The following is a 22829-nucleotide window of genomic DNA, read 5'->3' on the forward strand; positions in this document are numbered from 1 at the left end:
TATATATGGTTATTTGGGGAAATAAGTTTCGAAACCAATACTTTCATTAATAATGTGACTTACTTCTTTGGAAAATTTTCAGATCCCCAGAAATACTCTGAGCCTAGTCTCCTCCTTCTGACAAACCAAAATAGAGCTATTATATATACTACTTTCCTTCACCGAAGTACTCTCCACTCTAACTTGACTAACCATACAATCAGGATAGCCTACCAATGTTTACGAAGGCAGCTAGATGTAGAACCTTCCAGGGCTTAGTTCTGTGCATGATGCCATATGTCTTTGTGAAGTGGACAGATATATCAAAGGGAAGTTAACCTTTAACATTGTGGTTTTTTCATCTTCACCGTATGATGAAAATCAACTCAAGGCTACCCTGAGTTTTTAGGTGATGGGATTCCCCTCTCTAGTTATGTTGTTGAGTTGGTTTACATATCTCTTTTTAGAAGTTTTATTTCTCTAGAAGCTCAACATTTACCATCTGATGGTCTGAGTGACATTTTGCAGCACATGAGTGACCTTACCTACAAGAGTTTAATGGGAGTAAGACAATGGTCCTTCCAAGAAGTGCTATGTAACAATTGGCTTACCCTTCAGGCCTCACAACCAAACAGTGTAATTGAGGTGTAAGCACCATTTGGACTTTGAAGGTAGGCATGGTATCTTTTTCTTTTCCTCTCAGTAGAAATTTATATTAGTGATCACAAGCTAATGCCTGACATATTCTTTTATAAGACTATAGTATAGTACTTTATATTTCAAGTCTTATGTTGCTCATTCTCCCATATTACAGTAAAATCTCAATGACAATTGTTACCTCAGTGTTTTACAGCCCACTGATATGACATGAGAAAAAGCAATTGAGCCTTTTTTAACTATTAGTCTGCAATGCTCATCACTTAACACAGATAACAGAGTGATTCTAAATGATTTCCACCAATCACAGCTATGCAGATATATGTGTATGAACTTATACTTTCATGCGTACACACCACAGACGCTCACACAATACACATACACACACGCACACACACACGTAACACATCGCATACATGTGCATACACCAACTCTTTCATTTTCTGTGTGTGTGCTTTTCTAGTACGTCCTGTCCTGTTCTTAGTCTGTACTAAATTAAACAAATGTCTTGCCATACTTACTGGTCCAGAACTATCTAAATGGTGATTTACTGACTCATAGGTTAAATTTCAATTTTTTTCCATTCCATTAAGTCTAGCAGCTACCGGGTTGCTATCCTCTAGCATTTCTCTTGCCCTTTATGATTTCAATGAATTCCTTTGGCCCACTTTATTCTGTAAACACAAGCAGGATCAGAACAGCATTTGGTATGTATGAGATAATGGAAAAGCGATGCTCTGCCTAATGTGGGTTTTTCTGTGATTTTTCTCACCAAGGCTCAAGATAGTCTTTTGATAAGGTCCTACAGGGCGATAGACAGGATTTACCGGTCTATTGCTCTCTCCAAACTCATCAAGGTCTGTTAAACTGATTATGTTAGCTTGGATATACAATGGATAGGCTTCTTAAAAAAATTCTAAGCAGAAGTAAAAACCTAATTGGTTACTATATTCCTTTCATAACTTCATTGCTCATTACCCCTTCCAATGTAATTACATTTGCAGTGTGAAATAATCAATTCTTGCTATTAGCAAACAGAACCCACAGGACCTCATTATTCCCAGGCTCATTGGTTCAGTGTTGAATTAACCATTTTTGTGGAATAGTTTTGTTTGACAGAGGATTGACTCTGGGATTTAAAACCCTATTTTTTACCAAGTACAGGCATGTGACAGTGCTGTATATGTGTCTAACATATCCAGAGAGAAGAACTCCCTTCTATCTGTGCCATTCACTGTCACACCAAATCTGCCAAAGGTTAAGACGCGAGATGGTCAGCTGACCCCTGCTGCAGCCTGGATTCTCAGTATAACCCTCTCTCCTTTCCACCCTTTCCTAATCCCACAGTAAAGACTTCTGGCGGGGGATGGGGATGCTCTGCTCAAAATATCCCTCTTCTCCCCTAGCCTGAAATTGCCTCAGTTTCAGCTTCATTTGGGTAAATGAGATAACAACCTTTTAAAGGTTAAGCTATAGAAATATGCATCATTCTACCTTAGTGCATTTCATTTCATCAACTCCTTTCTCAGCTTAGATAAACAGAGATAATTTGAGGAAATGACACATGTGGATGGGGTACTATGGCAGTGGAGGCCTGTTTTCTAGAAGCCTGGAGAGCAGACACACTGGTAATAGAGGAAGAGGGGCACAAAGAGAGAAAAAGAAAAATGAAATTTCCTACGCAGAAATGTTGCTGCTCTTAGCTTCCTTCCTCCCAGGGCTTACTCCAAGTCAGGTACAGCTGTCATTTAACTGAAGTTAACTCCTGGGATTACAGAGGTCAGAAAAGAGTGGGAAAGGGGTCAGGGAACCAACCACAGTCAGCTGGCTTCCTGGTAAATGACACATCAATCCGAAGAGTCTCTTATTAAGACAGACCCAATTGCTGTGTGCAGCCTACAGAAGGACTTTTTAGCACGGCATAGGGAATGCAGTTAGCATTAATATGTTGGCTAGGTAGAGGGCCAAAGAGGGAGCAATTGGGGGGATTGTTTTATGAGCTATATAGATGTCTAACCAATGTACTGTACACTTGAAACTAATTAAAAGAAGTAAATAAAATTTTTTAAAAAGATTATTCTTATGTCACATGTGGCCACACATCTACATAGCATAGCTAGAATGATGCCATAGAATATTTGATTTTTAATTTTACAAGTAATACTTGCATGTAGTTTCCTTTGAAAAATTTAAAATCTTACAAATAACTGTTTTTTCTGACAGTCTCCCATTCTCCACCTTCCCAATTAGAACTGTGCATATGAGATCATTTCCCTTACTTTTTCTTTGTATATATACATATATATGTATTTATACATGTATATATATAATACTTACATATATGCATATATGCATATATGTATATATTTGTATATAAATAATTATAATTCAAAATATAGAACTAATATTTTAATAATATTTAAATATTTTAAATATAATTTTTAAATATAATTAAATAATATTTAATTGTATTTATTTAATAATAAATATAAATATTTATATTTATAATATATAACATTTTATGTAATATATAACATATTTAAAATATATAAATAATATAAATATATTTATGATATATAAATACATATTTTTCTATATATATAATAAATCCATAGAAAATGTATAACATTATTTTATATGAATATATTTTTATGTTGCACCATAAATGTATTTATTCAATATTCAGCAAATGTTAAGTGCCTTCTCTGTACTGGAACTGTTTTAGGTGCTGGCAGTTGAATTCTGAATAAAACAAAGATTTCTCGCCATCATGAAACTTACATTGTAGTAAATGCTATCATTCTGAAAAGTCTTTTTTCACACAATAATGTGTCTTGGAGGCTTATTCATTTTTATACATGTAGATCTACCTTGGTCATTTTAAAAGATGCATAAATGTGTTTAGGTGTTTAGACATTCCCATTTTGATGAAATTATTTTCATGAAATTTTGACCAGTAATCTGGTCTGCTGGATATTTCTCTAGAGTTGGCCAGCAGTGGAGAGGGCCCCCTTGCAGCTTTCCTTCCCTCTCTGTGGTGAGAGAGAGAAAGTAACTGCACCTCCTACATCACTTTGTGGTGATTTTGTCAGTTGTATTCTGTGTTGTCAGATCAGAGGTACGATGCAAGAGAAGTATCTGAGAATGCTAGTAAGGAAACATTTCTTTTTTTGCTTAGGATAAAGCATCAAAGATTTAATGATAAGGATCAAAATTAGAGTGGTGACAAGGAGAGAAGAAATGGAAGAGAATTGTGGGCAGGAAACTTGTGAAGGGATGGCATATGCCTGGACCACAACAGCAAGTGAACATGATCACATCAAAGGAGAGGAGGATAGGCCAGTTTACCTGAGCCCAGATCAAATATTGTGGAAAGGTCTATTTTGGTGTTAAACTCCCATTTTTCATCTTCCAATATGGTTCCTATTCATGACATCACCTAGTTCTCTTTTTAAATCCTCCTGAACTATGAAAGCCTGCATTCCTGTTTCTAGACATTCTGGTTTGATAAAGATGTGAAAAACTCTTCTGTCTGAACAAACAGAATGAGGCTTATAAGAAGATTCTCAAGTATGGAATGAAATCCAGTCCTCATAATTGAAATATTTTCCTTACTTCATTCCAGTCCACATGAATTTAATGTGCATTATATATAAAAGTTTTTTTCATATAGTTAGAAAATTTGTGAGTTTCAGAATTTTCTTTTTACAGTTGAAGTTTCAGAGCATTTATTTTGTTATAAACCTGCTTCATCACAACTTAACATAGAAACATTTATGCTTTTCTTTGGTTTGTTCACTTTAATCATCAGTGAAAACAATGCTGAGGTTTCCATCATTAATTAAGTTTTGATGTTCAAATTAGTGTTATGTTATTTTCCATTTTTCTATCCATTAATTTAACCTAAAAACAATTAAACCAAATAGTAAGGGAAATCATCAAGTCTTGAGTTTGGAGGATTATTTTTGGAAACTTCATTCAAGTAGTTTCATAAGAAAGATAATCAAATGTGTTTCACTACGTGTTTTTCCTATATGAATATTATACATGGCTTCTATAACTGTTTATTAGCAAGGAAAATATTGGACTTAATTGACGTTTCAATGATTTCATTCCTTCATATTAGAGGGTTAGTCTAAAGAATGCAAAAATTAAATCTTACACATTTTATGATTATGTATATGTGTAATTAATAGAAATTTAGAGAACACATTTTCATTCTTTTTGACTTTGTGCTCTACATGAAAGAGGGTTTTCTGAATCACAATCTCTCATGTCATTCTCTCTGCTGAAATTCTAATGCCTAGATGGAAGTGACAGTTTACAGTACCGGGAAGGAAGGAATAGGGATTCGCTCCTCATGTGAGCCATTTAACATCCCAAAGGAAAGAGAAAAACAAAAACAAAAAATTTTAAAAGAAAAATCTTGTCAACTTTTTACATGTGGGCACCTGTAGATCTAGACAGCCCTTATGTAAATGTCACTATCAGGGGACACCACCAGGTTTTGTGGGGCCTGAAGCTTATGCAGTCAGGAAGGGTTCTCTTGAAGAAAAAGAGTACAAATTCATTAATTTAAAAGTAGATATGAAATTAAATATTTAAGAAATAATGAGAAAAATCTTAATTATGTCATGTTACAAATTTTAAAAAGCTAAAAAGTAACAAAATCCAGAAAAATACAATTTTCAACTAATTGTTTGGCACACTTCTATAATACTTTCTCTCTAAATTTTTTGCTGCATAATCTTTGATCACCATATTATATAATGATTTTGTAATATTGTTTTTCATAGAGAGAAAAGAAAGATTATTCCATTTTCTTCTAAGCATGGTTGGAGGAAACTTGTTTATAGTATTGGTAGTTTTAAAAAGATTCTTTCAGCTTTGCAGCTCGTCCTTGTTAATGTCATGTAAATTGTTAGAATTGTTATCAAAATTGGAAAAATTCCATCATGTTTCTTTCTTATATGGACTATCAGATTTGGAGGAATTTTCCAAATCCACATCCCATCTCCGTGCTCATATATTCAAACCTTGTTTCTATTCCAATACCAAAACCTTTCAGCACTGGGTGCCATGCCACAGGGCATGTTCATATACTATTATAACCTCTAGGCCTATACCTTCATATCACAATGCCAGGTGAGATGGAACAGTGCGTAAAAAATGTATTGCTAGAGACCATTCCTACACCAGGACCACTAGCAATAAACAGCATAAACAGAAGCAACTGAGAACCGTGTAACTGTATTACTCTAAAATCAGATTAAATGTTCTTGTTAGGTCCTAAAATGTCAGTGGCCACTCCAGTACTCCACACTTTCAGGCTAGATGGGAAGTGTAATGGAGGAAAGTCCAACTGGGAAGATCCAGTGGTCCTGATCGATTGCAATTAAAATATCTTACTTTTACAATACCTCATGATCATACCTCATCCTCTCAGGGGCCCATGCAAGTGAGGGATCCTAAAGATCGTGCTTTATTAGCTTCATAGTAACAATGCCTCAACATATTGTGGATTATGGTGAATAGGGGTTGAGCGTCTAAAAGTAATCAGCCTGCTAGTACCTGCTGTTTGTATGACTTGGGCAGACTCAGGTGATGGGAGTCTAGAAGAGAAGAAGAGGAGGAAGCCTGGTGCAGATGCCACAGGCAGTGGGGGAAACAAACCTGGTTGCAGGTTGGCTGGCAAAAGAAAAAAAAAAAGGCAGCCAGATTACTTGCTGTAGGAGCTCAAATGTCGTGATCAACTCGGATGAGAACACCAGTAGGAATCCAGCCATTGTAGTATGGAAGAAAGAACGTGAATTCTGGAGTCATAAAGATCTGGACTAGAATCTTCATCTATATACCCTAAGTAGCTCTGTAACTTTGAGTATGTTACTTAACCCCTCTGAGCCCCACTTCCCTTATCTATATAAAACTTAGGTTGATACCTACTTCTTTGGGTTGTCAAAGAATTTATTGGGAAACAAAAACAGAAAACATATAGATAGATGTGCATGGCTTATAGTACCAAACTTTAGTGAACTTCTTTCCAGGAGGCAAGTGAAACTCAAAGTCAGGACAGAAATATTCCTGTCAGTCTTCATAATCAACCAATTTATAAGACCTTAGCCTGTGGTTAGAGGTACAATAAATAGAAGCTAGTATTCTGGTTGAAAAGATCTTCAGAGACCAAGATGAATGTCAAGGTTCCAACCAAGATCAATGAAGCTCAAGATGGGCCTGCATTCCATAGGGAAACTGAAGTAGTAGGCAGAGAAACTGGGGCAAAATGCTTTTACATACCCATGTCTGCATGGAGGGAGGAAGGGAAAGACTACAATAGACACCAGAGAGCATAGGCTCACCACCAGGAATATTAGAACACTGGCGTGGGGTAGCAAGCTTCACCCCAGAGCTCAGTAGTCAAGGCTGCTTATGTGCAACCTGCCATAGCCAAGACAGGCTGAGGCTGCAGGTGGGAGGTTGTGGAGACCTCAAGTCTCACAGGGCTGAAAAAGAGTGAACCAGCAAATTTCAGAAAAACCTGTAAATGCCACCCTTCTTTATGATCCACCAGTATCACAAGCAGATGAACAAAAGATGGCAATTAAAACATATACAAAGTCCTGTATTAGACAGCAACAAAGGATACAATTTTTAAAAAAATATTTTTCTGAGCACCACCATCACTCCTTTAGTATCTCCATAGAAATGAAAGGTTCTTCTCTTTATTTCTGGTTCTTTGTACTGGCTTCTTTGTTAATGGTATAGTAGCATCTGGAACTCATCCTTCTAAGGTCATCAAACTTTAATGTACATAGGAATCACTTGTTAGGATCTCTGTAGGTGGGCCCAGGAAACCTGCATCACTAACACAGTACACATTTTGCAAGACTCTGCTCCAATATGTACTAGAACTCTCTCAACCCCAATCCTTGCCTTTCTTCCAGAGTTTTGTTTCTGATAGTCTAAAAATCTACACTCCTAGCAACTAAGCTATTAGACAAATGGTCTTGCCATCCCTGTTTGACACGTTAAAGTCCATACTTTAAGCACAGCATGGCCCCAAGTTCACTCTCTAGCCTCATCTTCCATGTGCATTCCACTCTGCCTTTCTCTGACTAAAGCCACCCCAGATTCCTTGCTGCATCCCAAATATGCATCCATACATCACCTCACCTCTCCCTAGGTGGGATCAGGACATCACCAGCCGCTATTCACCAGCTTCTCCACCATGGACCCACAGTATGTAGCCTATACCTCTGTCGAGCAGTTTCTTCATCTTTTCTCATGAGAAATAATTTACATATCTAGTTCCTGAACTAAATTACAAACTCTTTCAGGAGTAGCTGAAACTGATTTTGCCATGTGCAGCTTATCACCACCTACCCTAAGGCTATTTAAGGGATATTGAAGAGGCTAGAAGTAATGATTCTTTTGAAAGAAAGTGGCTTTCTTCTCACTGCTAGCCCAAGGGGGAGAGAAGGAGGTGCTTACCCATCTTCTCAATCCAAATTTTTTTAGTTCCAGCAGGAAACAGAAATGGCATGCTCGGCTGGGATATTTGAAGAGGTTTTTTATGGAAGGCACTATTTATAGAGGTTTGCACAGAGCTTAAGGGAACCAACAGGAACTGTTGGGGAACTGTACCCCACTTGACAGTAAACCAGATATGCCAGGCTTCTACAGTGGGACACAGCCCCTGGCGACCTGAGCTGACTCACTTCCCCAGCCTTGGGCTCACAATTTTGCTATTTCTCATCTGCAATCTTTTGCTCTTTTTTTTTTTTTTTTTGCCTCTTCTTGTAATGACCTTTCTGCGTCCCCATTATTTAAAAAAAAAAAAATTCTGGCCACTGCTCTTTACCCTTCAAGGTTCTATTTGTGTCACCACCTCCAGGAAGCCCTCCTGTACCTTCAGGCTGAGAGAGGTCATTCTCCCCTGGGTCTCCACTACCCCTACAACACAGGCAGTTCCAACCATGTGGTTAGGGACCTGTTCTCTCATGGGCTTCAATTTCCCTGAAGGCAGGGTCTCAGCCCACAGACAGTGCCTAGCACATATGGTTGAATTGGATAAAGGTCTTTGGCTCCAAATACTTAGTTCTTTCTATATCTTTATATCAGTCTCTGTAGTGATAAGTGATTACTCAGTATTTCCAGAGCATTTATCAACTGTTCTTTTTTTTTACATTAATATTTCTTTTTTTCCCTCCCTTTCTATTTATTTCCCCTTTTGTGTGCTCAGAGGAAAGGCCAGAGGGCTTGAACATGCCAGTCTCCTTTATCTACAGGGGAAGTCCACTTTTAGCAAGTGTGCTAGTCAATTTTTCCCTTACCAGCTGTTTTTAAACAATTTTTTAAATTCAATTAAAACCCAACACCTTACCATCTCCTCTCCCTCCACGATTTTTTAAAAGATATTTATTATAATACTGACTCTAGGACAGGGATTAGCAAATTATAGCTCACAGTCCCCCATTTTTATAAATAAAGTTTTACTGGAACACAGTCATGCTTTTTTGTTTACGTGTTATCTGTGTCTCCTTTCACACTACAACAACAGATTGAGTAGATGCCACAGAGACCATAGGGCACCCAAAGGAAAAGATATTTACTATCTAGCTCTTTACAGAAAAAGTTTGCTGACCCTGCACTAGAAGAAATTGTGAAGCAGTCGAAATTATCTGTGGCCATCCAAATTTTTTTTGCTGTTATAGCCTTGATTGCACAAGCACTCATTGTCCCGCGCCTCTCTTCACCTTCTAAACGGCCAGTTCTCCCCACCCTTAACTTTGCATCCACAAAGGGAGAAGAATATCTGCCCTAATGGGCTTTGGAATGATCAACAGCTGATCAAGAAGGTATTTTGGAGGGAGATGAGAAGACTGTGTGGGCCAGTGCTTTTCAACTGAGATCTGTATCTGTCTGAGCTGTATTGGAATCATCTGAGGAGCTTTTGAAAATGTAGACTTGTCTTACAGGGCCCAGGAATTAGAAGGGAGAGAAGGTCCTAGGCTCAGTCTAGGCCAGTGTTCCCCAAAGTGCCAAATCTTAAGATCCATGTGGGCAGTTAGTGAATGTGGGCTCCACTGCAGGCAAACATTTTTACAAGTTTCTTATGATTCTGATGCACCCTAAAATTTGAGAATCACAGAATTCTCCTATCTGTAAGATATCCTAGATTCCTAGTTTGGAGGTTAAACAACCAAGGATAAGTTTCCAAAATAACTAAGTTAACTTTCTAGTTCCCAGTCGTTTCTAATGTGTTTATTAAATGTTCACTTATAGACTGTGGAGAGGACAGAACAGGGGGATAGGCTGCATAGTAAAGAAGATAGGGAAAAGAAATCTGTAAGAACATTACTGAAAAGTTAAGAAACATGAATTTGGGGAGGGTGGGAAGGGGAATGACGGGAGAGTGAGGGGTTGTCAAAAATGACTTCAGCGTGGCTCTGTCCACAGGTCTGGTCCCATAGGGCCAATGGAAGCTGTCACTTTGGTTGAAATTTCTCAGTTTTTAATGTATAGAACAAGTTTGGTTCTGAGCCTACCTTACGCTGGTGGTCAGGAACCTTGAACGCTATGCTTCGTACTAGAATTGACTGGTAAACAGATCAAATAACCCCTTCCTCTCTACACAGACCCATCTGCCTGGGATATTAAGAGGTTAAAAATAAAGTCTAGTGAGCCCAAGCAAGGAGTCTGTCAGAAAGTGCAATTCTTAAGGTCTTCCTCAGACTTGGCTACTGACAATGTACTTAAACGGCATTGACTTCTCTATTTGACAACTATACCAATTTTCATGCTGACAGATCTGTTTTTCTTGGATCCGGAAAGTCATCTTTGAGTAAGAAATGGCGGATAGCAGCATAACTCTAATTCGGTGCATTAGTCACACAATGCTGGGTGTTTACGTTGGGCCAGATCCTAAAGCTGACATTTTGGCAGGCTGGCTTCTATCACCGAGGAACTTACCAAGATTGCAAAAGGGAGTTGATATAGAATGAACGGTTTTCCATTTTTAGTGTAGTCCAGCTGCTGCCCTGTGGAGGAGCTGGACAAGGCCACATGGCCTCTGCATTCAAGCCTCCCCACTTGAAGCAGACAAGGCACTTAAAACTCCAGTTTGCAATCTTTATTTTGTGACCCTAGCAATTATTTTAGCTTGATGACAGGTTTATAAATCTGGTACAAGAGTTAGACTTTTTAAGTAATTTGATTAAATACTGTAAATCAAAGTAGAATTCCTAAATTTGCTAATTTTCTGAAGGCTCTCAAAAAAGTAGAGTTCCTGAAGCATAAACCTGTATTAACCCAGGCTTTGACTTATTTTAGTTGTGTAATAATTTAACTAAATTTATACTCATTATTCTGGGATCAATGTGAAAATATTAATAACTTACCATTGTTAAATATCTTCCGTTGACTTTATACATTGAGTGTAATGAATGGATAGTTTCTCTGTAAATCAGATTTTCACCTAAAAATAGACTATGACCATCTCAGACTTGAAAATAGGGTGTTCACTTTTATCTAAACTTCATTCCCTCAAGTGAATGTGAGCAGGAAGAATGATGTAGCGGCCTAGACTCTGCCATTTAAGATGAAGTTTCTTAAAACTCGGAAGGTTACTGTGAGTCTTAAGTATGCACACACACATACACACACATATATAATGCTTAAAATTGTGACTGAGCAGAGTAAGCGCTGAAGGCATATTAGGAATACTATCACTATCCCTATTATTATGGGAGGCAGTTAAACCATTCGAGTACATGGTCTAGATATGGAATGTTCTGCCTTCCCCTTTGACTTGAATCCATTCTGTGGTTATGCGGCAAATGAAGTGTGATGTCACAGCACAGTCTGAGGGACTTTAGGTAGCTCTCCTTCAGTAGTAGATAATGAATATTGAAGCCAAAAATTAATGGGTTGTAGTTCATGTGGGATTTGAAGAAGTAGAGCAGACAGTTAAGAGTTTAAAATTAACAGGAAGAAGGAAACTGGACTAGCATCTTGAGGGGAAGGATGAATCAAAGAAATAATTTGTGATAGAGAGACTTTTGCATTACTAGCTCAAGTGTTGTCACACCACTGCAGCCTGAGATGAAATGGTGCTCACATTTGGCTCTCACACCTACCTCTTATTCTGGGGTCCTCACACTCCTGTGAATACCCCCCTTTCATTAACTGTCCATAGAAAGCATTTTATGTTTGCACATACCAAGATTTCTCAGCCCACATTATGGCAGTTCTTTTCCCCCACTCCTACTCTGCCCTTTTTTGTGCCATTTGCTGCCCAAGCCAGGTGAGTATGCTACACCTTTAATCGCTGGTGTCAATGTCTCTGAGGCCAGTGCCAATGTCTACATTAGTGCTGTCTCTATTGCTTCTTTTTTTTTTCTCATTTCCCCACCACCAGCTTTATTGAGGTATAATTGACAAATAAAAATTGTACATATTTAAAGTATACAACATGATGTTTTGACATACACACACACACACACACACACACATTGTGAAATGATTACCACAATCAAACTAATTAACATGTTCATCATGACATAGTAACCGTTTGTGTGTGTGTGTGGTGAGAACATCTAAAATTTACTGTTAGTAAAACTCAAGAATGGAATATGTTATTATTAACTATAGTCAACATGCTGTACAGTAGATCTTCAGAACTTTTTCTGAATAAGTTATAAGAATAAAAGTTGGTCAAAGGGTTCAAAATTTCAATTATGCAGGATGAATAAGTTCTGGAGAGCTAATGTACATCATGGTGACTATAGTTAATAATACTGTATTAATCTAGCCCTTGGCAACCACTATTCTATAAGTTTGACACTTTTAGATTCCTCATATAAGTGACATCATGATGTATTTGTCTTTCTGTGCCTGCATATTTTATTTAATATAATGTCTTCCAGGTTGATCAATATAGTGGCAAATGACAGGATTTCCTTCTTTTTTTAAGGCTGAATAATATGCTGTTGCGTATATACCGCATTTTCTTTATTCATTTACCCATTGATGGACATTTGCATTGTTTCCATATCTTGCTATTATAAATGATGCTGCAATGAGTGTGGAAGTGCAAATATCTCTTTGAAATACTACTGATTTGATTTCTTTTGGATATCTACTCAAGAGTGGGGTTACTGGGTTATATATGTTTCTATTTTTAATTTTTTGAAGAACCTCCATACTCTTTTCATAATGGCTATACCTCCAGTGCTTCTTGAGGCAACCATCTCTTGCCTGATGGTACTGTTAAAGGGCAGATTCTGGGTGTCATTGCCACCACTGTTGATATCCTGGGGCCCTAGATATTTTAATGGCACCCATATTGTTTAACAACTATCTCAGTGAAAGACACACAACACAAGTAGCTTACCAAAATTGCAGATTCATACCACACCTTAACTGTAAACATTTATTGAATGCAAAACACCAGACACTGTGAAAATTGCTGGCAATAAAAAGATGAATTATAAACAAAGTGCAATGGAAGACTATCCAAATTAAAAAGAACCATACTATGGGTTAAAACAAACAAAATTAAATGGGATAGAAGTAAATGTGAAGTTCTATTGTTAGTATTAAAAAGTCAACATCAGGGAGGAGAGGGGAGGGGGAAAATAAAAAAATAAAATGTTAAAATCAAATAAATAAATAAAAATTCAACATCATAAAAGGCATTAAGATTGAAAAGAACGAAGTGAAAAACTTTATTCATAGATGACATGATTTGGTATACAGATAGTTCTAAGGAATCTACTTAAAAAAACTAACAAAAGAGTTCAGCAAGGTTGCATGCTACAAGATTAATATGTAAAAATCTATTGTATTTCTATACATTTTGCTGTGAATGATTTGAAAATAAAATAAAGAAAACAATTTCATTTGCAACAGTATCAAAAAGAATAAAAAGTTTAGGAATAAATGTAGTAAAGGAAGTACAAATACTTATGCCCTAAAAACTACAGCGCATTATCAAACAAAATTAAAGATCTAAATAAATAAAAAGATAGCCAATGTTCTAGATCAGAAGACTTAATATTGTTAAGATGGTAGTGCTCCTCAAATTGATCTACAAAGGCAATGCAATCTCTATCAGAATCCCAGCTGGCTTCTTTGTAGAAATTATAAGCTTATCCCAAAATTCATACGGAAATTCAAAGGACCTAGAATAGCCAAAATGGAATAGAATTGAAAGTCCAGAAATAAACCCACAAACCTATTTATTTTCAATAAGGATGCCAACACCATTTAATGTGGAAAGAATGGTCTCTTCAATAAATGGCACTGGAACAGCTGGATACCCACATTCAAAATAATTAAATTGAACTATCTCATACCATATACAAAAATTAGCTCAAAATAGATTGAACAGCTAAAATTATAAATGCTTAGAAAAATGCATAGAGATAATCTTCGTGACCTTGGATTGGCAATGGTTTCGTGAATATGACACCAAGAAAGTAATCAACAAAAGAGAAAGTAGATAAACTGGACTTCGCTAGAATTCAAAACTGTTGTGCTTCGAAGGATACCATCAAGAAAGTGAAAAGGCAACCTACAAAATGGGAGAAAATACTTGAAATTTTATAAGGGTCTGATATCCAGAATAAATAAAGAACATTTGTAATACAACAATAAAAAGTCAGATAGTCCAGTTTAAAAAATGAACAATGGATTTGAATAGAAATTTCTCCAAAGAAGATATACAAATGCCCAATAGGTATATGAAAAGATACTCAATCTCATTAGTCATCAGAGAAAAGCAAATGAAAACCACAAGTTGCAACTTACATCCATTATGGTAGCTATATCAAAGACTCAAGCATTGGAGAGGTTGTAGAGGAGTTAGAACTCTCATACACTGCTGCAGTCATTTTGGAAGACAGTCTGGCAGTTCCTTGAAAAGCTAAGCATAGATTTGCCATATGACCCAGCAATTCCACTTCTAGGTATATACCCAAAGGAATTGAAAGCATATGTTTACTCAAAAACTTATACACAAATATTTATAGCATTCTTCCAATAGGTAAATGGTGGAAACCACCCAAATGCTTATCAATTGATGGATGCGTAAACGTGATTTGATATATCCATACGATGGAATATTATTCAGCCTCAGAAAGGAATGAAGCATTGATGCACGCAGTATTGTGAAAGCATTATGCTCAGTCAAAAATGCCAGTCACACATACATACAAACACACATATACACACACACACACACACACACACAAACCCACATATGATTCTCTTTAAATGACATGTCAAAAATAGACAAGTCTATAGAGACAGAATGTGGATTAGTGGTTGCCTAGGACCAGAGGGGGTTGGGGGGCTGGGAGGTAATAACTGAAGGGTGCAGGGTTTCTTTTTGGGATGATGGAAATATTCAAAATTTGATTGTGGTAATAGATGCACAACTTTGTGAATATAACAAAAACCATTAGATTGTATACTTTAAGGGGGTAAAATTTGTGCTATGTAAATTATGTCTTGATAAAAATGTTTCAAACAAACAAAGAAAGAGAAAATGACAAAAGTAGGGTATCAGGAGAAGCAGGTCCCTGTGTAGAAGGGCCAGGGATCTCAATTGGCTGCTAACTTAGTGTGAGTCAGCAAGATCATGTGATAGCTGCCAACAAAGCTGATGTGATCCTGGACAGATGGAGAGAGGCGGTGTCTAGAACACAGTAGGGACAGTCTCACTGGTTGGATTGCTTTAGTCAGTTGGATGGTCTCTCCAACTCAATGAAATGGCAGGTTCATTCTGCACGGTTAACACCCCCTTCTTTTGTTTTTATTCCAAGCTTATATTTTTATTTCTATTTTTAACATTTTATTTTATTATTTCCCCCTCCTCCTCCCCTCTGGTAGCCACTAGTCCATTGCCCATGTCCATGAGTCTCTGTCTGTTTCTCCTGTTCATTTGTTGCTTCTAGGTTTATAGCCTACATATAAGTGATATGTGATTTTCAACCTTCTCGGTCTGGCTTATTTTGCTTAGTATGATCATTTCAAGGTCCATCCATGTTGTTGCAAATGGCAGTATTTCATCTCTTCTTATGGCTGAGTAATATTCCATTGTATATATGTACCACAGCTTCTTTAGCCAATCATCTATCGCAGGACACTTTGGTTGCTTCCATGTCCTGGCCACTGTGAATAATGCTGCTATGAACATCAGTGTGCAAATATCTTTTTGGATATGAGTCTTCAAGTCTTTGGGGTAAATACCCAGTAGAGAGAATGGTGGATCATATGGTAGATCAATTCTTAGTTTTTTGAGGAACCTCCATACTGTTTTCCATAGTGACTGTACCAATTTGCAGTCCCACCAGTAGTATATGAGGGTTCCTATTTCTCTACATCATCTCCAACATTTCTTATTACTTGTCCTGTTGATTATAGCTATTCTAACAGATGTGAGATGGTATCTCGTTGTGATTTTGATTTGCATTTCCCTCATAGCTAGCGATGTTGAGCATCTTTTCATATATTTGTTGGCCATTTGTATGTCCTCTAGGGAGAAGTGTCTGTTCAGGTCCTCTGCCCAATTTTTGATTGGATTGTTTGTGTTCTGTTGTTGTTGTTATTGAGTTGTATGAGTTCTTTGTATTTTTTGGATATTTGGCCCTTTTTTGAGGCGTTGCTTGCAAATATATTTTTCCATTCGGATGGTTGTCTCTACCTTCTTGATGGTTTCTTTTACTGAGCAGAAGCTTTTTAGTTTGACGTAGTCCCATTCATTTATTTTTGCTTTTACTTCCCTTGCTATTGAGGTCAAAGTCATAAAATCTTCTTTAAGTCCAAGGTACTTGAGTTTCGTTCCTATGTTTTCTTCTATGCATTTTATTGTTTCAGGTCTTATATTCAGGTCTTAATCCATTTTGAGTTAATTTTAGTGTGTGGTGATAGACAACAGTCTAGTTTCATTCTTTTGCAGGTGGCTTTCCAGTTTTCCCAGCACCATTTATTAAAGAAGCTTTCCTTTCTTCCCTGTATGTTTTTGGCTTTTTTGTCAAAAATTTTTTGCCCATTTAAGTATGGGTTTACTTCTGGACCCTCGATCCTGTTCCACTGCTCCGTGTGTCTGTTTTGCAGCCAGTACCATACTGTTTTGATTATTGTCGCTTTGTACTATAATTTGAAATTGAGCAGAGTGATGCCTCCAGCCTCATTCTTTTTTCTCAGGATGGCTTTGGCAGTTCAGGATCTTTTGTACTTCCATACAAATCAGATGATTTTTTGTTATATTTCTTTTAAAAAGCTGATGGGATTTTGATGGGGATTGCATTAAATCTGTATAATGCTTTAGGTATATGGTCATTTTAACTATGTTGATTCTTTCAATCCAAGAACATGGAATATCTTTTCGTTTATTTGTATCTTCTTCGGTTTCTTTTAATAGGATCTTATAGTTTTCATTATATAGGTCCTTCACATTTTTCGATAGATTTATTCCTAGATATTTTATTCTTTTTGTTGCAATTGCAAAAGGAATCATTTTTTCCACTTCTTTTTCTGTCACTTTGTTGTTAGAGTATAGGAATGCTATGGATTTTTGCACATTGATTTTGTATCCAAAAACTTTACTGTATTTGCTTATCGATTCTAGCAGTGTTCTTGTGCAGTCTTTAGGGTTTTCTATATAGAGAATCAAGTCATCTGCAAATAGTGATAGTTTGACTTCCTCGTTTCCTATTTGGATACCTTTTATATCTTTCCCTTGTTTGATTGCACTTGCTGGGCCCTCCAATGTTATACTAAATAAGAGTGGTGATAGTGGACAGCCTTGCCTTGTTCCTGATCTTAGAGGGAAGGTTTTTAGTTTTTCACCATTAAGTATAATGTTAGCTGAGGGTTTGTCATAGATGGCCTTTATTATGTTAAGGTACTTTCCTTCTATACTGATTTTGTTAAGTGTTTTGAATATAAATGGATGCTGTATCTTGTTGAAGGTTCTGCATCTATTGATGTGTTCATATGATTCTTATTTTTTAATCTGTCTATGTGGCATATCACATTAACCGATTTGCGTATGTTGAACCATCCCTGTGCCCCTGGGATGAAACCCACTTGATTGTAGCGTATAATCTTTCTAATATGTTGCCGTATTTGGTTCGCTAGTATCTTATTTAGGATTTTTGCATCTGTGTTCATGAGAGATATTGGTCTGTAGTTTTCTTTTTATGTGTTATCCTTACCAGGTTTTGGTATTAGGCTAATATTGGCCTCATAAAATGAGTTGGGAAGTATTGCCTCCTCTTCAAATTTTTGGAAGAGTTTGAGGAGAATAAGTATTAAATCTTCTTTGAATGTTTGGTAGAATTCACTGGTAAAGCCATCTGGCCCTGGACTTTTTCTTTTTGGTAGGTTTTTGATGATCATTTCAATTTCTATACTGCTGATCGGTCTATTTAGATTTTCCAGTTCTTCTTGATTCAGTCCAGGAAGGCTGTATTTTTCTAAGTAGTTATCCATTTCTTCTAGGTTATTAAATTTGATATTATACACTTTTTCATAGTATTCTTGTATGATCCTTTGTATTTCTGTGATATCAGTCATAATTTCCCCTCTTTCATCCCTGATTTTGTTTATTTGTGTCCTTTCTCTTTTTTCTTTAGTAAGTCTAGCCAGGGGTTTGTCAATTTTATTAACCTTCTCAAAGAACCGGCTCTTTGCTGCATTTCTTTTTTCTATTGTTTTTTCGTTTGTTTGTTTGTTTGTTTTCAATTTCATTTATTTCTCCTCTAATTTTGATTATTTGTTTCCTTCTGCTGACTTTAGGCTTCATTTATTCTTCCTTTTCTAGTTTTTTAAGATGAAGCGTTAGGTTGTTTACTTGGGCTCGTTCTTGAGTTTGGAGATAGGTTGTAATGATATGAACTTTCCTCTTATGACCACTTTTGCTCTGTCCTCAAAGTTTTGATATGTTGTACTATCATTATCATTCATTTCTATGTATCTCTTGATCTCTCTTTTTATTTCTTCTGTGTCCCAGTTATTCTTCAGTAGCATGTTGTTTGATCTCCATGTATTTGTGGTTCTTTCTGCTTTCTTTTTACAGTCGATCTCTAGTTTCAAAGCATTATGATCAGTGTGATTTCAATCCTCTTATATTTGTTGAGGTTATCTCTGTGTCCCAGTATGTGGTCGATTCTTGAGAATGTTCCATGTGCACTAGAGAAGTATGTATAAGCAGCTGTTTTGGGATGAAAGGCTCTATAAATGTCAATTATGTCCAGTTGATCTAATTTATCATTGAAGGATATTATTTCCTTATTGATTTTCTGTTTGGATAATCTGTCTATATCTGACAGTGGGACATTTAGGTCCTCTACTATGATAGTGTTTTGGTCTGTTTCTCCCTTTAGTTCTATTAGCAATTGCTTTACATATTTCAGGGCTCCCTGGTTGGGAGCATAAATATTAATAAGTGTTATGTCTTCTTGGTTCATGATTCCCTTTATCATCATGAAGTGTCCCTCGGTATCTTTCTTTATCTTTTCTATTTTGAAGTCTATTTCGTCCAATATTAGTACCGCTACTCCCGCTTTTGTCTGAATGCCATTTGCTTGAAATATCATTTTCCACACTTTCACTTTGAGTCTATATTTGTCTTTGGAACTGAGATGTATCTCCTGGAGACAGCATATGATTGGGTCTTGTTTTTTGATCTAATCTGCAACTCCATGCCTTTTTATTGGTGAGTTCAGTCCATTTACTTTTAGGGTAATTATTGAAATATGAGGTCTTCTTATAGCCATTTTATCTTTTGTTTTCTGGTAGCTCGGTATTTTCATTGCTTTCTTGTCCTTATGTTTCTGTTTTCTTTATTTTGGTTGGTTTTGTGGGTTTTGCCTCTGGTCCTTCTTGTTTAATGTTATATATTTCAGTTCTGAATCTTTGCTGTATGGTTACCATTACAAATATGTAAAGGATAGTTATATATATACAGTCATCCATTTTCTTCCTCATGTGCCTTATCTCCATTCCCCTTTGCGAATTTGGATCTTTGAATCCTCCCCTTTTGAGTCATTGTTATTTCAATTTGTGTCTATGTATACTGAACATTCATTAGTACTTTGCTATAGTAAATCCCTTCTTATTTTTAAGCTTTAATGCCCTGTTCCTAGTAAAGGTTGCACTCCTCTGCTTTTATCAGTCTGCTAGTCACCTTACTCCTAATTATGTTGGGTTTTGTGGGGGTTTTTTTGTCACTTTTTTTTAGGCGAACTGACCCCTTTCAGTATTTCCTATAGTGCAGGCCTCGTTGTGGAGAATTCCCTCAATTTTTGTATGTCTGGAAAGGTCTTTATGTCTCCTTCATATCTAAAGGAGAGCTTAGCTGGATACACTATTCTTGGCTGGCAGTTCCTTTCATTTAATAGTTTGAATATTTGATTCCACCTCTTTCTGCCTTGTAAAGTTTGTACTGAGAAGTCCTACCATAATCTAATGAATTTGCCTTTATAGATTACCATCTTCTTTTCCCTGGCTGTCCTGAGAATTCTGTCTGTCGTTGATTTTTGATAATTTCAATACAATGTGTCTTGGTGAAGGCCTTTTGGGGTTGAAATAATTGGGAGTTCTGTTGACTTCTTGAATTCCAGGCTCTAGCTCATTCCTTAGATTTGGGAAATTCTCGTCCACTATTTGTCTGAAAATGCTTTCTAGTCCCTGCTCCTTTTTCTCACCTTCAGTAATGCCCATTATTCTTATGTTTCCTCCCTTGATGGTATCAGCTAGTATTTATATTTCTCTTTCATTATTTTTCATTCTTCAGTTTCTCTCTTATTCCTTTTGATTTATTTCTAGATTTCTGTCTTTGATATCACTGATCCTTTGCTCCATTTGGTCGACTGAATTTCCCAAACTTGTTATTTCATTTTTCAACTCTTGCAGTGTGTTCTTTATCTCCAGGTCTATTCAATTCTTTTTGAGGATTTCAATCTCCTTGATGAAGAACTCATTCTGCTCCTCTAGTTGTTTTTTCAATTCCTGAAATTGTTGATATGATTTGTTTTGGATCTCATTGAGTTTTTTCAGAAGTACCATCCTGAATTCTCTGTCATTTAAATCACATATTTCTATGTCTATAAGCTTATTTTCTGGAGACTTTTCTTTTTCTTTCTGAGATGCCTTGTCACCCTGGTTTTTCATGGTGTTTAATGAACTGTTTCTCCACCTGGGCATTAATGGAATTGTTTTCTGCTTTTTTTTTTCCCCAGAAAGAAGATTTATTATATAATTGGCCCTAGCCTGTTGCAAAGGTGTTTTTCTTTTGGTTTCCAGTAGGTAGAGTCTAAGCCTCTTGGATCTCTGCTATATATAAAGTCTTAATAATGTTTTTTTTTTCCTTTTAGATGTTTAAACACGCTTGCTACCCTCAGTCTCAGTTCTTGTCAGTATTAGCGACAGTTTCGGTAGTGTTTGCTCAGATTCCCCTGGTGCTCCACGGCTTTCCATCTCAGAGGATATGATGGAAGGGGCTCACTGGGTTGGAGGATAGAGGCTGCAGATCAGCCTCTGTTTTGCAATCATGGCTGGTAAAAATCAACTGTTGTTTCTCTGCCATCCCTGTTTTTCTACCATCCCCATTTCTCTGCCTTCTGCCGTGATGACTGCGCACTGCTGCCAGCCATGCGAATAGCCCTCCCAGACAGGGCTATTCAGGGAACTCGCCACACCTTCTCTCCTCCCGCTCCTCCTACAGGGAGCTCTGGCTGCAAGAGGCAGCTTCCTTGTTTCTCCCAGTCCACCACCCGACACCCTGGGTTCTGACCTATGGTAGCTCTTATGCGCAGATCCCATGCTCAGACGTGCTGGTGTGCGGTTTGGGTGTTTTTTGTTGAGTTTCAGATGTTCAGCTTACTTTTGTTTCAAGGGGAAAGATCTGGGAATATCTATCATTCCACCACGTTTAATCCAATTCTTAACACCCCCTTCTTGAAGGTTGTTAGTTAACATGCGCAGAAGGCACTTGCAGAAATGAGTTGTACACCCACATTCCCAAGTCTTACAGTGTGGAAGGCAGACAGACTAAAAAGTAATGAATGATAAGAAAGTATGGTGAGAATTATAGGAGAATAAAGTCTAAAGAGGTATTTAACATGGAAAAGAAAAACCAAGGAGAACTATTCTGTCTTCAGGTACATGGAGGGATAACAAGTGAAAGAGTAAGACTTATTCTATGTCAATTCAGTTCAAAAAATGTGGAGCATCTACCACATGGAAGATGCCTTCTATAGAGTCCTGCAAAAAAATTCCATGAACAAGGTATTCTCTGATCAGTTTGAGAGATGCTGAGTAGTCCACCCTCCCCTTTAAAAAGGCATATTGTACATTAATTTACTAAAGGTCTAGGAAATTCCTCCATATATATGTTTGTTTTTGTTTAATCTATCATTTTTCAGGCTTATTTAATCACTGCACTGCCTCACCCCTTTTATATACATAAGACCTTTTACAAAACATACTGCAGGAGATGCTGGTATAGGCATGAAAGTGGCCACTGAAGAGATGCAAAGTATAAAGATGACAGTCACTTTGCCTGCCCTCAGGAAGCTCACATCCCATCTAGGGTAGGGCTGGGAGAACAGGGTGCTGCTAAGTGCTTAGCACCCAATGCGCCCACTCCTGCTTCCCTATTTGTACCAATACTTCCACTTTCACTCTACATAGGGGCTGTTGCTCTCTCTTTCTGCTACGAATTACTAAATTGTGTGTGTGTTCCTCATTATAGCTTCACTTTAGTATAGAGACATGGAGAGCAGAGTCCAGACCAAGTCCTCTCAGTTATCCTTTCACTTGTGCCTTAAAAGAACTAGGATCTGGAAACAGTGTTTTAATTACAGTGATTTGTCCATTTTGTGGCTCTTTGGGAATGCAGTTATCTCATCTGCCGAAAATGTTGTTGGTGACTAGTTAGTTTTGGATTGACCACCAAAATAGGGTATGGGAGCCACGGATGCAGATTTTTTTCCACCTTTATTTCCTTTCCTGAAATAACTTTGGCAGTTCTGAGGCCTCTGATGTCCCCATCTCCACTTCCCCTGAGAAACAACTCTGATGTGAAAAGTATGTTTGGAAGCTGATTAAAGATGATCCTGGCAACTTCTCTGTTTAGAAAGTTTCTGTGGATTTACCAGTTCACATGGTCTTGCTTATCATTT

The 22829-nt window shown here is 37.1% G+C and overlaps 1 protein-coding gene across 8 annotated transcripts in view; it reads left to right on the forward strand.

Moving 5' to 3' along the window:
• The window catches only part of KIF6 (kinesin family member 6), a 369244-nt gene that overhangs the window by 190066 nt on the left and 156349 nt on the right, over positions 1 to 22829 (forward strand). The window contains exon 1 of one of the 8 annotated variants that reach the window (XM_039856365.1): positions 1320 to 1343. The exons of the other annotated variants lie outside the window; for them this stretch is intronic. The gene's annotated coding sequence lies outside the window, so the exon portion shown is untranslated. Of the gene's footprint in view, positions 1 to 1319; positions 1344 to 22829 lie in introns of those variants that run through there. 8 annotated transcript variants of the gene reach the window in all.

Source organism: Pteropus medius, unplaced genomic scaffold (genome assembly GCF_902729225.1).
Source record: "Pteropus medius unplaced genomic scaffold, Ma_sr-lr_union100, whole genome shotgun sequence".
In the NCBI taxonomy this organism is placed as follows: Eukaryota; Metazoa; Chordata; class Mammalia; order Chiroptera; family Pteropodidae; genus Pteropus; species Pteropus medius.